Source organism: Podarcis vaucheri, assembly GCF_965113315.1.
Source record: "Podarcis vaucheri genome assembly, chromosome: 4".
Lineage (NCBI taxonomy): Eukaryota > Metazoa > Chordata > Lepidosauria > Squamata > Lacertidae > Podarcis > Podarcis vaucheri.
The window spans coordinates 30,047,860-30,063,105 of NC_138762.1; the positions used below are offsets into that span (position 1 = coordinate 30,047,860).

A 15,246-nucleotide genomic window follows, 5' to 3' on the forward strand; every position below is an offset into this window, starting at 1 on the left:
TTTGTTTTGCTTGTAGGTTTCTCAGGCACACCTGGGTGGCTGTAGTGGGAAATGGAATGTGGCCTGATCCAACAGAGCTCATCTTACATTTTTAGGGAAAACAAATGTTCCCAAATATATTTTCTTTCAAGTAAGCATGATGGGCAACAATTTTTTACTTTTTGAATGTTGTCTAGATTTCTACAACTGATTTAGGGTATTTTTGCACTGCTGAATCAGGAAATGGCATCCGTTTCTCTCCATCAGGTCAGGTTTACTGTAAACTGAATGGTGGGCATTGATAAAGGTAATAATAATAATAATAATTTATTATTTGTACCCCGCCCATCTGGCTGGGTTTCCCCAGCCACTCTGGGCGGCTTCCACAGAAACCAAAAACACTAAAATATCATACATTAAAAAACTGGAAAGTACATGTAAATTGCTTGTTGCTTCACCATTTTTCAAACTTCAGGGCTTGAACTTCTGTTTCTTGGAACTCCAGGAATGCTCAGCAGCAGGGAGGTCTCTCTTCAGAGTCCAACAGTAGTCAGCCATCATGACTGCGTCCCAGCGATGCTGATACCTGGTCTCCATCTCTTTCATGTCCTGATGGAATCTCTCCCCCTGCTCGTCACTCCTTGAACCCAGGTTCTCAGGAAACTGGTCCATATGTGAAAATAGGTAGTGCATCTTGACGCTCATGTTGCAGCCCAGGTTTCTGAAAGCAGCCAGCATGTTGTTGACAAGTTATGCGTAGTTTCTGGCCTTATTGTTGCCAAGAAAGTTCTTCACTACCAGAAAAAATGCCTTCCACGGTTCCAGTTCCACTTCGTTCATTGAGTTTCCGAACTCTGGATCTCTGATGAGCTGACGGATCTGAGGACCGTCAAAGATGCCGGCTTTCAACTTCTCCATGGTCAATCCTGGAAAAGCCTGGCACAAGTAAGTGAAGCAGTCACCATCCTTGTCCAGAGCCTTGGTGAACTGTTTGATTAAGCCGAGCTTAATGTGCAGCGGTGGGAAGAGTATTCTGTCTCTGTCCACCAGAGGGTCATTGATGACGTTCCTTTTTTTGCAAGGCACCAATTCCTCCCGCACAGGCCAGTCCTTCTTCGTGTAATGCTGAGCACGGTCCCTACTATCCCACATGCACAGAAAACATGGGTACTTGGTGAAGCCAGACTGTTGTCCCAACAAAAAGTTCACCATCTTCAGGTCAATAAATAAACCACTTATGCTGATCATAACCAATTTTCTCCAGCACATACTTCACCGCTTCATAGTTCTCCTTCAGTGTACTCGAGTGAGCCAGGGGTATAGAGGCAAACTGGTTGCCATTGTGTAGCAGAACACATTTCAGTGATCGCTTGCTGCTGTCAATAAACAGTCTCCAATCTTTGGGTGCGTACTGTAGCACTCCAAGCTTGAGCAGAAGCTGTGCAATATCTGCACAGTACACCAAGTCCTTCTCTTCCGAGAAAAAACAGAGGTTTTATGACTTCAAACTGATCCCTTTTTGACATAATCACCCAGAACTATCGGACCTGAATACTTCTTGTCATTAAAATAATCATTTACAATCAAAACAATTATTCGACATGGCATTTTACCCCCACCAACTTATTCTAAAATGCTCCACACAAGCATACATGTGAACAAAAACGTAAAAAAAGACATGTGGCTATAGCTCAAAAACTTGACCTGATTGAGCAAAACCAATGTGATTTTTGGATTCAGCGCATCAGATTCGTCCTAAATCAACTGAAAAAACGCAGACAACAAATTTGTTGTTGACCAGTGAATTGATTTCAGTGGACTGCACTGTTAACCTCAGTCCGTGACCATTTTAGTCGGAAATATGTCATCCACTGATTTCAGTGGAAGGCTTTCAGTCAATGGAATAAAAGGGAACTCATTCCAAGCGAGCATGTATAGGATCGGGATAGACTGTTACACATCTTCACGACATCAGTCTTTTGAGCATTATGTTTCTACAATCCCCATAGAGGCTGTGCAGGCAAAACAGCTTGATGGACTGACCCACAGGTTTTTAACTAGCTGGTTCATCATCAAATATCCTTTGATATCTGTCAACTACAGGTGCTTTATGATAAATTGAATAATTTGGTAATGTATTTAAAGTAAGTAAAATGCTGCATTACAATAAATGAGAAATCTACTAATCCTGTTAGGGGCTAAAGGCAAGGAAAATATTCCTGCATAACTTCCATACATACACAAGTTAGATTTGCTCACCCCAAATGCTGACTCCATTTTGTCAACTTTGACTAATGCTCTGTCTGTGACTAATTGCATCTTGCCCTACTTTTAAATCTAATTTCATCTACTCTCTGAGCCATTTCCAAAGCTCTAACAAAAGAGAGGAATGTTAATGAAACACAATAGTCTACAAATGTATAAATATGCAATCGTGTATATCCAATAATTTTACCGATGTATTTTAGATTTTATCATCTCGGTACACTGCCATCTGTAATAAAAAGCATTATGGGGAGACGAAAGGGGTAGGGTTATACAGTACAATGCTTTTATCTATGTTTTTATGTTCTTTATTCCAGTACAAAGCAAAATAATCATATCTGAGCCCCCAGCATAGCCCTTTGCGGAATTTTCAAATGGCTGATACTAATTATGAGCTGTTCAGTTTACATCTAAGCTGAAATAGGTTTCCTCCCAAAAATTCTCAGAAGAGAGCTGCCGGACCTTAAAGACTAAGGGTGCAATCCAGCCCCATGATCTGCTTGCTGGGTGGAGTTATGGTAGAGGCCATCCCATAGCAGTTCTGCCAGCCTTAGCCTTGGCTGGCACAGAGCCCTCCATTCCACCAAGGTGCAGGTGGGTGGAAGTACTACTACTGGTAGGCTTTCCAGGAGTGGTAGCTTGCAGAAATCCCTCCAACAGGATGTTCCAGGCAGGGGCTGAGCCACCCCTGGATCCACTAGATTCCAAGTCAGCCCTGCAGCCTTCACTTGATGGCATCAGGCCCTATCCAGGCTGATTTCTATGCCAGCTGACATAGCCGACATCAGGCTTTCCTTCTCAGTTTCCACCCTGAACAGGATGAATTATGGCTATGGTGCTCTGCCCAACCTTGCTGTTGTCTGGCCAGGGTCTAGATCACTCTGGCCAGCTGCCCACAACACACTTTTGACCTTTTTGTTGCAAAAAACTAGCACCCTCTGGAAATTCTCATTTTTTAAAAAAAAAAAATCTTTGCCAATTCTTTGTCAATTTAAACGTGATTACATCATTAGTGTACATCCTCAGGCTTTTAAGTTTAGATCCATCTGCACCATCTGGAATATAGCCTCTTCATTTCTTGTTTCATCTAGGTGGGGACAGGTTTCTGCCGAAGAAACTTGGGAGCTGGGTTTGAGAATGGATGCTGTTAGGAATGATTGCGCTGGAACTCCTAAGTCTAAGCCAATTTTAGATGGTTCTTTGTGTGCACAGAGTATAACAACACAAGCAGAGCCCTGTTGGATCAGATCAAAGACCCATATAGTCCAGCATCAAGATTCCTAACAAGTGGTATTCAGAAGCATACTGCCTCTGACACTGGAGACAGAACATAGCCAAATTGGCTAGTGCCATTTATAAGCTTATTCTCCATGGAGATGCCTAATCCTCTTTTAAAGTCTCCAGGCTGGTGGCCGTCACTGCGTCTTGTGGCAGCGAGTTCCATATGCTCCGTCTGAAGAAGTGCTTTCCTTTGTCTGTCCTGACCTTCCAGCATTCAGCTTCATTGCATGGCTCTGGGATTCTACTATTATGCAAGGGCGATCCCCGTTACTGCTTCCATGTTTGCAAAAAGTTACACCGGTTTCTCCAGACTTCTGTTACTTGTTAAAAACAGGATTCTGAGAAAAACTGATTTTGTTTACTTAGGATGCAATATAATGGGTCATTAAAAAAAACCCAAAAAAACTGACGAGAAGCCAGTGCAAAAGTTAATTTACAAAAACACAAAGCCAAACAGCTGCTCTGATAACTCGTTTTCTGCCCTGTTCAGGGGCGCACTTAATTTTGAGTGTTATTGGGTGTTTAACCAGGCCTACGTCAGTGTAACAGCACACTCTGCCAGCTGTTAGAAATGTTTGGCGATGGTGCAAGTCTGATCTGGCAAGTCAACATGGGCAGCTGACGAGGATGAAAAATGACAGTTATGTGAAAAAGAGAATGATAACCATATGGCACCAGTATTATGCTAATACTTTAGATCTGAGGCATTATTTGGTTAGGCTTAATTTGAATGCTCCACATTTACAGACAATTTAATTATTGTGTAATTTTATACCCAATTAAGTTTTGATCTTCCATATTGTACTAACTGTAGGCTTTCCATTCAGCAGGAATGGATATCTGAACAAAGCTGGGTGAGCAATGAGTGTAGGCTTGCGGCCTGTCATTTGTATTGGTACACTATTCTGCATGCTTTATTTGCAAATTTTACTGTGTGGGCTATGTTTTTACACTGCTGAAGCTCAAAAAGAACTCTTTCACAGATGCTAGGTTCTCTCTTTGAAGGAAGATTATACAATGGATTTGCTAATATAGCTAAACACAGAACCATAGCAACTTGGCTCTTTGTGTCAATTACAGGTTGAATCCATGTGGTGTCTGCTTATTTGATCCAGCAGAACAGGGATTAAGGACTCAGCTATATTAGTTTTTTATTTAAAGCGTTTTAAATGTGTTATAACACTGTGACACCAAGATGGTGCTGTAGAGTTCGATCCTTCAGCAACGTGATTTCCCATTACAGTGGTACCTCGGGTTACATACGCTTCAGGTTACATACGCTTCAGGTTACACACTCCGCTAACCCAAAAATAGTGCTTCAGGTTAAGAACTTTGCTTCAGGATGAGAACAGAAATTGTGCTCTGGCGGCGCGGCGGCAGCAGGAGGCCCCATTAGCTAAAGTGGTGCTTCAGGTTAAGAACAATTTCAGGTTAAGAACGGGCCTCCGGAACGAATTAAGCACTTAACCCGAGGTACCACTGTATGAGCTTTACAACATGTTTTCCAGTGTGTTTTCCTTTACAACGTGTTTCAACTTTTTTTGATGTGTCTAGATCCAGCCCAGGCCAATCTTCAGTGATTCCTGCGCCCCACTCCTGCCATCCAACATCCCTCTAAATCTGGAGGACCTTTTGGAATTTTTGGATTGTGTTCCAATTCCCCTGACAAATAGCCAAGTGTCTGACTCAGCCAGAACTCACTGGAACTCAGTTCCGGCACCTTTCAGGTAAGGCGCCATTGCCATTCTAAGAGAATGAGGGAGGTGTTCATTGTAGGTTCTGGCAGTGGCGTAGCGTGGGGGGTGCAGGGGGGGCCGGCCGCACCGGGCGTAACATCTGGGGGTTAGGGTTAGGGTGCGCAAATCCACGGGTTAGGGGGCGCAAATCCACGGGTTAGGGGGCGCAAATTACTTGCCTTGCCCCGGGTGCTGACAACCCACGCTACGCCACTGGGTTCTGGCACCTTTCCCCCCAGAAAAAATAGCACTGCTACACATTATAAATTTCAAGGACATGATGTCCCCCCCAAAAAATCCCAGGAACTGTAGTTTGCTAAGGGTGCTGTGAATTGTAGTTCTGTGAGGGGTAAACCACAGTTTCCAGGATACTTTGGGATAAGACAAATGCTTTCATGGCTGGTGTGGTTGGAGCCACAATCTAGCAGCTTCTTGTGTTCCTGTTATAACTGAAACAACCGCAGAATTGCTTCTGTGTTTATTCCTGCCTGTCCTTCACTCCCCTTCTTCTGTTTTAGTTTGTAAGCCCCTCAGGGCTTTACTATGTAAAGTGCCGTGCACATTGATTCAACAACAACAACAACAACAACAACAACACAAACTAATACAACAGCCATGCCACCTTTAAAAAACCTCAAAGCAAATCTCAAAACCTCAAAGCAAAGTAAAAACTGCGCATAAGACTAACTCTTTATAAAAAGGGTTTCTCCACACAGTGGAAAGCTACAAGGGGGAAGCAAGGGCCAAGGGGAGTTTCCCTTTGCAGGGACTTCCAAAGGCTCTCTCGACTCCAACCAAATGGACTGGGTCAATGGGACACACAACAGCGGCATTCTTTGATGACCTTAATGAGCAGACAGACTCAAATGGGAGGATGTATTCCAGGCTATCCAGGTCCCAAAACATAAATGGATTTAAAGGTCAGCAGCAGTACTTTGAACTGGGCTCGGAAACGAATCAGCTGTTTTCAGCAAGGGAGTTGCATGCTTCAGATAAGCAGTGCCAGTTAACAACTTGGCTGCAGCATTCTGGGCCAATTCCCAAGTTCCCAGACATTTTTCAAAGGCACCCATACATACAACACATTCCAGAAATCTAGACATGATATAAGTCATTAGTGATGTTCCACCTCTGTATTTCACTCCAGGCATTATTATCTTTAGATAGGGCAGGTAAAATCTAGTCAGTGTCCCTAGTTCTTAAGTTGAATTGGGCCACTGATGACATTTTTAATTTTATTTCATGACCTGAAAGTTTAGGGGCAGCTTTTTCCCCTCAGGTCCATAGCTGTGCAAATGAACTCCCCTAAGAATTCTGGGGCGTTTCCTCCTTTCTGCCTCTCTCCCAAAGGGGCTCATCCCTAATATTCCATCATGTAATAATCCTCCCCAAGCAAAGCGCTTATCTCTGCAGTACTGAAGGATGATATCACTGCTAGTTCAGCTGTCTAGGCAGCCAGCGCATTCCTTCCTGGTATCGTCCAGGATGAAAAGTCAAGTGTGTGTGTGTGTACTGAGGTGGGGGAGGCATAGCCTTGGTTACAACACCTGTCAGCATGGCGATAGCATGATGCATTTTTCAATGTCCTAACCTGTAGAGGCAAGGAAGACCGAGAGCAACCCAGGAGACGGATTGCCGCAGGGGTGTCAGGAGCTGCTGGGACGAAAAAGGAGCAGCTATGTCCACTCCAAACACATTGGGTAAGCTGCCAAATATTTTAAAAATCACTCCATCTGGCAGAAAGCCACAGTATTTCGGCTGTAGCGTGGGATGTTCTAAAGCCCTTTAGCTTTGACATCTCAGTTTGCTGCTGCCATTGTTGGCTTTCAGATGAACATGAGATGCTATATCTTCCCAGGGGCAGGGAAGCTTCACCAGCCCAAGGCTGAAGGCTGAGCAGCCTTCTGAGGGGAAGATGCCAGAGGCAAAAGCAAACAGAAATGCAAATGTGGGTTTTATTTATTTATTTCTCACATTTAAAGACCACCTTAATCTTTCAAGAATCTTGAGGTGGTGTGCACCAGTGCCAGGTTACCAAATAGGTAGAGTAGGCACTGGACTAAGGTCTCCATGCCTGTTAGGGACCCCGCAACAATGGATTGTGTAATAAAATTGGTTTATTAAAATGGTTGGTTGGTAAGATCAAAAACGTATTAGGAGAAAATTTGTGAGGGGCCTCCAAGATTTTCATGCTTAGAGCTGCACTTTACACAAGTGCATATGCTAATAGAATGGCACTTGGGGATGGAAGGGGAGGATGGACAAATAAGCTGTGAGGACAAGCAGCAGCCTGGAAGTAGATCAAGCTGGTGTGTCCTACTTTCTGGCTACAAGTCAAGGAAGGGCTGGGGACATAGCCCATTGGGCTGCAAAGCATGGACTTGAGAAGAAGTGGGGGAAAGCTAGGAGTGGAACACATTAGAGTGGGAAGGGCAGTGGCAGAGCAACTACTTTCTATGCAGAAAGTCCCAGGTTCTCTGCCAGCTTCAGGTAGGTGTAAGAAGAACGGCTGCCAATCAGTGTGGACAATATAGAACTAGATGGGCCTGTGATTCGACTCCCTATGTTCCTATAAGTGGGGGTCACTTTTCTTCCTGTAGATAGGAGAGAACTTTCACACTAGATTCTCTCAGATTACCAGCAGATGCTGGACCGTTCTGGAGGACCTGTTTATTGATTTATTTTCACAAAGTTTTCCTGGAGGTTATATGACGTCCACTGTTCATTGAGCATGCATTCCTATTTGTTATACAAAGGTTATACAATGTTGCATCAAATGATTTTTAGCTCACACTCTACAGTGAATTTCCTGACACTTTCCTTAGGGCAAAAAGCTGCTTGGGGTGGGGTGTGTGTATGTGCAGATTTTTTGTGCAGGACTGCAAGACAACTAAATTCACTTAATTGCACACCCTAAATTTGCAAGTATATGATTGAATATTACTCAGAAATGGGTGAGTGAAAGTAGCCGCTATGTTACAGGAAAGGACAGGCAAATAAATGCCTAGGACTTGCCAATCAGAAGGTTGACGGTTCGAATCCCTGCAACCTAGCAGTTCGAAAGCACGTCAAAGTGCAAGTAGATAAATAGGTACCGCTCTGGCAGGAAGGTAAACGGCGTTTCCGTGCGCTGCTCTGGTTCGCCATGACCCGGAAGCTGTACGCCGGCTCCCTCGGCCAATAAAGCAAGATGAGCGCTGCAACCCCAGAGTCGGTCACAACTGGACCTAATGGTCAGGGGTCCCTTTACCCTTTACCTTTTAATCTTTCCCATTCAATGGTTGACATCAGTTCACTATGTCCATAGACTTTAGCTGTTTGCACTCTTCCACTGACTCTCCACCCAGTGGACTTCCACTGCTGGTTTGGAAGGTGGTATACACACAATGTTAGCCACAATCCACATCTATCCTATTGTTTCTTAGGAAATAATACATTTTGATGGGCTTCTCCCCAAACCGGCTTCACTCCAAATTGAGAAAAACAACAACACAGCTGCTAATTTAAGTGGTTACAGCAAACGATTGCAGGTAATTATGACTGGATTAAAATTCCAAATGTAACCATCATATTAATCAACTTGTGCACTGCTTTTGTATTCAGGAAGACCATCTCCTTGATCAGATTGGAAGACAAAGATTGCTCTGATCTTTCTTTGCTGCAGTCTGCATCAGCATGTTTCAACTTGCTCTTTCAATCCAATTATCAATTAGAACAACTGGCGAGCAGTGTGAATGCTGTGCTAATGGCTGCAATGTTATTTATAAACAGTTAAAGGCAGAGAAGTGCCATTTGAATTCCAGTGTGAGCTATATGCAGACCCAGAGGTCCCTAATGCACAATTTGTGGGCTGCAAAATAGAGGCCATTATTCTTAGGCTGCTGTTTGATTTGTCATGACAGAAGGAAATAGTATTCTGCCAAGTGTTCTCCATGATTGGTTAATTTAAATGGCATCTTAAATCCTACAGATATGCAAGAGGATTTGATATTGTTCTCTTTTACATGTGTTTAGTGGCAGCAGGTATGCTTGGCATTGCACAGGGTATTCAATTGCTTTAGTTCGCTCTGGCCGTCCTGCAATCCAGGCTGGCGCAAAGAGAAAGGAATTTTTACTTATTTAATGGAAATTGCTTTTATATCCCACCCTTCCTCCACAAGACATCTTGCAACAGCAATGTGCAATACAAAACAAAATTGTGCATTCATTGTAAAAATTGCAGCCCTAGAGCCTCTGCTGTAACTAGCATCATCATCATGGCAAATAAATATGTGTTCACCTATCATCCATGAATAGCTAATGTGGAAGATTTCCATTTCATTTCGCTGCGAGTTCCATAAACAGGGCACTACCACTAAGAATGCTCTGTCTTTGCCCATCACACTAACCAGTGAAGCCATGAGCAACAACTCTCCAGAAGATCTTAATGTCGGAAATCAAGCCTTTATCAGGAGAAACTGGCAACTCTCCAGGCACCTGGCTTGATCTCCTGTTGACCTCCCTGTCTGCATTCCCGGCAAGATCCAGGCAGAGGTCGCGATAGGCGATCCTTCTCAGCGTGAGAAGAACACCCCCCCCTCTTTCCTGCCCCCCCTGGCAGGGGAAAGAGAGAGACAGAAACGTATTTACATGCTTTTATTTCTGTCTTTGCAGCGTTACAAAAAACATGACTGCTCTCTTCAAACTCCAGCAGTCGAGAAAGAAACACTTCCTGCACTTCCTGTACAGGAACAAAAGGAAGAGCTCATATTACACTCTGAGCTAATTTCGGTGCTTCGCACTGTGGATTGACTGTCCCTCTGTTTCCCACGGACAGTCCCAACATTCCCATCATGTTTTGTTTTCAAGCTAGCACTTTGCAGCAGCATTGCATCCATATCGTAACACTTAAGGCTCTGGGTGGCAGCATAAACATAGGTTTTTAATACTGGATATGAGAAAATGAACAGTATAAATGAATATAAGGAAATGAATATAAGGAAAGCACTCATTTATCTCACTTACAGGCCAGCAGCCCAGTAATTATTATCTAAAAGAAAAACCAATATACATCATGATGGTTAGAACCTCAGACAGGCCCAAAATATAGAACTTAAGATTGCATTATATTCTATTAAGAGAATGCTTTGCCCATCTGAGATTCTAACCCACGTGATCTGTATTTAATTTTTTTTTTTTGTTTCAGATAATAATTAGTGGGCCTCTGAAGAAGACTAAATGTCAAAATGCAGCTGCCGTTAGGCCTCTAAGTGAAATAAATAAGTGCATTCCGTATATGTATGCTCATTTATAATTTTCATTTTATCTTATGAAAGAGTGACTAGTGGGGTGCCACAGGGTTCTGTCTTGGGCCCGGTCTTATTCAACATCTTTATCAACGACTTGGATGATGGACTCAAGGGCATCCTGATCAAATTTGCAGATGACACCAAACTAGGAGGGGTGGCTAACACCCCAGAGGACAGGATCACACTTCAAAAATAAAAAAAAATCCTTCCAGTAGCACCTTAAAGACCAACTAAGTTAGTTCTTGGTATGAGCTTTCGTGTGCATGCACACTTCTGCATGCACACGAAAGCTCATACCAAGAACTAACTTAGTTGGTCTTTAAGGTGCTACTGGAAGGAATTTTTTTATTTTGACTATGGCAGACCAACACGGCTACCTATCTGTAACTGGAACACTTCAAAAAGACCTTGACAGATTAGAGAACTGGGCCAAAACAAACAAGATGAATTTTAACAGGGAGAAATGTAAAGTATTGCACTTGGGCAAAAAAAATGAGAGGCACAAATACAAGATGGGTGACACCTGGCTTGAGAGCAGTACATGTGAAAAGGATCTAGGAGTCTTGGTTGACCACAAACTTGACATGAGCCAACAGTGTGACGCGGCAGCTAAAAAAGCCAATGCAATCCTGGGCTGCATCAATAGGAGTATAGCATCTAGATCAAGGGAAGTAATAGTGCCACTGTATTCTGCTCTGGTCAGACCTCACCTGGAGTACTGTGTCCAGTTCTGGGCACCACAGTTCAAGAAGGACACTGACAAACTGGAACGTGTCCAGAGGAGGGCAACCAAAATGGTCAAAGGCCTGGAAACGATGCCTTATGAGGAAAGGCTAAGGGAGCTGGGCATGTTTAGCCTGGAGAAGAGGAGGTTAAGGGGTGATATGATAGCCATGTTCAAATATATAAAAGGATGTCACATAGAGGAGGGAGAAAGGTTGTTTTCTGCTGCTCCAGAGAAGCGGACACGGAGCAATGGATCCAAACTACAAGAAAGAAGATTCCACCTAAACATTAGGAAGAACTTCCTGACAGTAAGAGCTATTCGACAGTGGAATTTGCTGCCGAGGAGTGTGGTGGAGTCTCCTACTTTGGAGGTCTTTAAGCAGAGTCTTGACAACCATATGTCAGGAGTGCTCTGATGGTGTTTCCTGCTTGGCAGGGGGTTGGACTCGATGGCCCTTGTGGTCTCTTCCAACTCTATGATTCTATGATTCTATGATTCTATGATTCTATGATTCTATGAATATTAAAAATCTGGGTTTATAGTTAATGCACTTTACCTTAACTGTTTTAAAGCATGAAGGTCAGGAGTGAGCAAGCAACGGTGGCCATCTTGCATCCCTGTGTTTCCACCACACCTAATCCCCCCCCACCTTTGAATGCCTGAACAGGGCTTTTGTGTCACTTAACTAATCACACATTCTTCCCCTATTTATCACCCCCCCCCAATTTCTTTCCTCTGTAGTATTTCTTGTGTCAGTTTCTAGATTTAAGCCCCTCAGGGCAGAGATCTGTGCCCTCATAATTTGTAAAAACCCACCCCAAGCAGCTTTTTGCCATAAGGAAAGCGACAGGAAATTCACTGGAGAGTGTGAGCTAAGAATCATTTGATGCAACATTGTATAACCTTTGTATAACAAATAGGAATGCATGCTCAATGAACAGCTCCATGTAAACCCTGGCCACCATCCATACATACCCTATCTTGCCATTTCTTATGAAATGACGGTGTTTTGATGTGCCTTGCCCAAAACCAGTTTCAATCCAAATTGAGAAAAAGAATGACCTGGTTGCATTTTAAGCCAGAAATGTGTACACGTCCTAAGTCAACAATCAAGGGGTGGTGATAGAGGAGGAGGTGTTGAATAGCAACTGTGGAAGGTGGCATGATCTCATACCCTCCAACATTTCTCCGATGAAAATAGGGACGTCTCATTCCATAATGATAATTTTACTATTTATACCCCACACATCTTACTGGCTTGCCCCAGCCACTCTGGGCAGCTTCCCAGATAATAAAACTTTAAACATTGGGGAAAAAACCTTCCCTATACAGGATTGCCTTCAGACTGCTCAGGGGTAGGATAACTCCATACCCTCCAATGAACATAGGGGCATCCTAAGGAACAGTGGGACATTCTGGGATCAAATCAGAAACAGAGACGGCTTCTCTAAATCAGGGACATCCCTGGAAAATAGGGACACTTGGAGAGCCTGTGATCTTTACTGAGGTGACATGTACTCTGATACTCTCTCTAACTGCTGAGGGAGTTTTCTTGTGGAAGTTGAATCTAACCCTGCTCTCAACAAGGCATGTCAAAAAGGCAGAAGCCTCTCTTGTTGATTTCTGCTCTGGTTGTATACTGTTTTGTTCAGCTTGTTCAGTAAACTTTCTCCTGGATTTTCTCTCTGGACTACGTGTGTTTTATTCGCATGTCTCCGCTAACAATCCTGTTGGTATCCATCTGTCTTGAGAGCTGATGGAGTGAGGCTCAGGAGTGAAGTCAAACAGCTGGAGAATCACAGTGCCTGCTGCCTCCCTGTTGTTGTTTTGCTGTGATAGCAGCACTGAACTGACCTCTCCAAGAAGCAAGCCTGGGAAGTGGGTATGAAGTTATTGGGCTGCCAAGACAACAAGATCCACCTTTTGGAAGTTGCTGGAAGGAGGCGTACAAGGCACCATCCAACCGTCTTAGGGACTCTACTCTGGATTTGTGTAGGGTTTACTCCTTAGCGTTTTCTTTTCCCGGAGATGTCCTGCAAGGCATCGGGTACAGAATTTTCCTCAGGGTTTACTCCTGAGGTCTTTCTCATGAATGAGTATAGCCACAAGGCAGCAGAGGTTTAGGACCAGAGTTATCCTTCTCTAGATGGGCTACCTTCCCAGGTTGATGAGTCCCATCTGCCCCTTTACAGCTTGTGCAGTAGCCGCCTTCATGATGGTTGGGTTCGCTACTAGTCTTATCCATTGAATCAGCTGGAGTCAATTTTTGCATTCAGGGGAAGTCTCTAATTCACTGAGGGTTTGGACTCTACGGCTACTCTCACCTGGTTCAGCCAGCCAGTCAAAGCCATTCCCTGCGTGTTGCCACTGTCACATGCTGACAGCTTCTAGGAGCCACAGGTGAGAGCTGAGTGCAGGGTGTGAAGCAAAGGTGGGCAAACTACCCCAGAAGGAGCACAACATGTCATCTACCAGAGGTACTACCCCTCCTCTAACACCCCATAACTCTTACTAACAATAGTAACAATTGTGATGATGATGAAGGGATGTTTCTCAAAGTGAAAACTGCCAAACATGCATCCTATATCATCATCATCATTGTTAAATTGCTGAATCTTTACCCTGAGATCTCAGGGAGGGTTACAGCACTTTAAAATACAACATTAAAAATAATTTAGAACACCTTAAAATTACAAGAGTAGAGTAGGCCGTGTGTGTGCGTGCGTGCACACGTGCGCACATTAGCATTTCTTGTGCAAGTGGGCAATGAAGGTCCAAACTACTATCTGTGAAGGCTAATCCTGTGGATTTGCTTATACAAAAACAGGAACTACTTCAGACTTTTCATGAACCAAAAGATAGGAGTTGGGGGGGGGGGTTGGAGAGGAAAGATGATGAGTCATTTTTCAGTGTTTTCCACAACATGGACAATTCTTCCTGCAATGCAACAAGGTATTGGTTCCATTTTTGTATCATTATTAATACAGGATCCATTATGAAATGTGATGAGCCATAATTTTTCAAGCTGATTTACAGCATTACTTTTAGCTTGCTTCCCAATACCAGAGAGCAAACCTACCTACCTATCTACACACCACACACACACACACACACACACACACACACACACCTTCACCATTCTCAAGGTCATATTAAAACAGAGTTTGCTCTAAATTCATATATTGATACACACACACACACACACACACACACACACACCTACCCACCCCAAATTGTCCTCATGACAAACACAAGAAGTTGATTCTACTTCAGCCTGGCTACCTTTTTACAGAAACCTATTTTAAAGTGACACAGAGAAACTGAGACCATTTCAGGGTAGACCAACTGCATTTGTTCAAGGGGCAAGAATGGAGGGCGGAGAGTGAAACGATTATTTACCACAGATGAGATGACAGAGCTAACAAAGATGATTTTCACAGGCAGTTTAGTTTCCATCCATTTGGTAGGCACACATCTTTCAAACAGCAAAAAGTTATCAGCTGCTAAGCTTTCCTATTAAGCTCTGTGAGAAAACAGGAAAACTTCATACCTGAGAAGTGACACCTTCAGGATCCTTCTTTAAAACACAACAATCTTGTCAGAAGTTTTGTTTCTTTGCAGCCAGATAGCCCCTGCCACAGACACTCCTATTCTGCATACTGGTTTGGCAGAGACAAGGAGCCAGCCCCTTCCTGCAGATTGCACCAACGAAGAGAAAACCAGGGAGGCACATGTCACTATCAGCACATGCCCTTTGTGACTCAATTAACCTTGACATTTGTCTTCTGAAAAACATGCAATGTGGGAAGCCCTACGCACTATATTGCCCAGTCAGGCAATGGGTAACAAAAAAAAGTCAAGAGATAACAATATAGGACTTTCAAAAAAGATATCCTTTCAAACAACCTAGTATGTTTCCAGACTAGAGTTTATCGTGGAATTGGTGCAACTCAAGCATGGAAATATTTCA

General features: G+C 43.5%; 1 protein-coding gene across 1 annotated transcript in view; it reads right to left on the reverse strand.

Annotated features, from left to right (window-relative positions):
- The window catches only part of STARD13 (StAR related lipid transfer domain containing 13), a 229,968-nt gene extending 215,025 nt beyond the window's left edge, over window positions 1–14,943 (reverse strand). The window contains exon 1 of the mRNA XM_082221544.1: window positions 14,827–14,943. The gene's annotated coding sequence lies outside the window, so the exon portion shown is untranslated. The remainder of the gene's footprint in view (window positions 1–14,826) is intronic.
- Window positions 14,944–15,246: the final 303 nt, after the last annotated feature.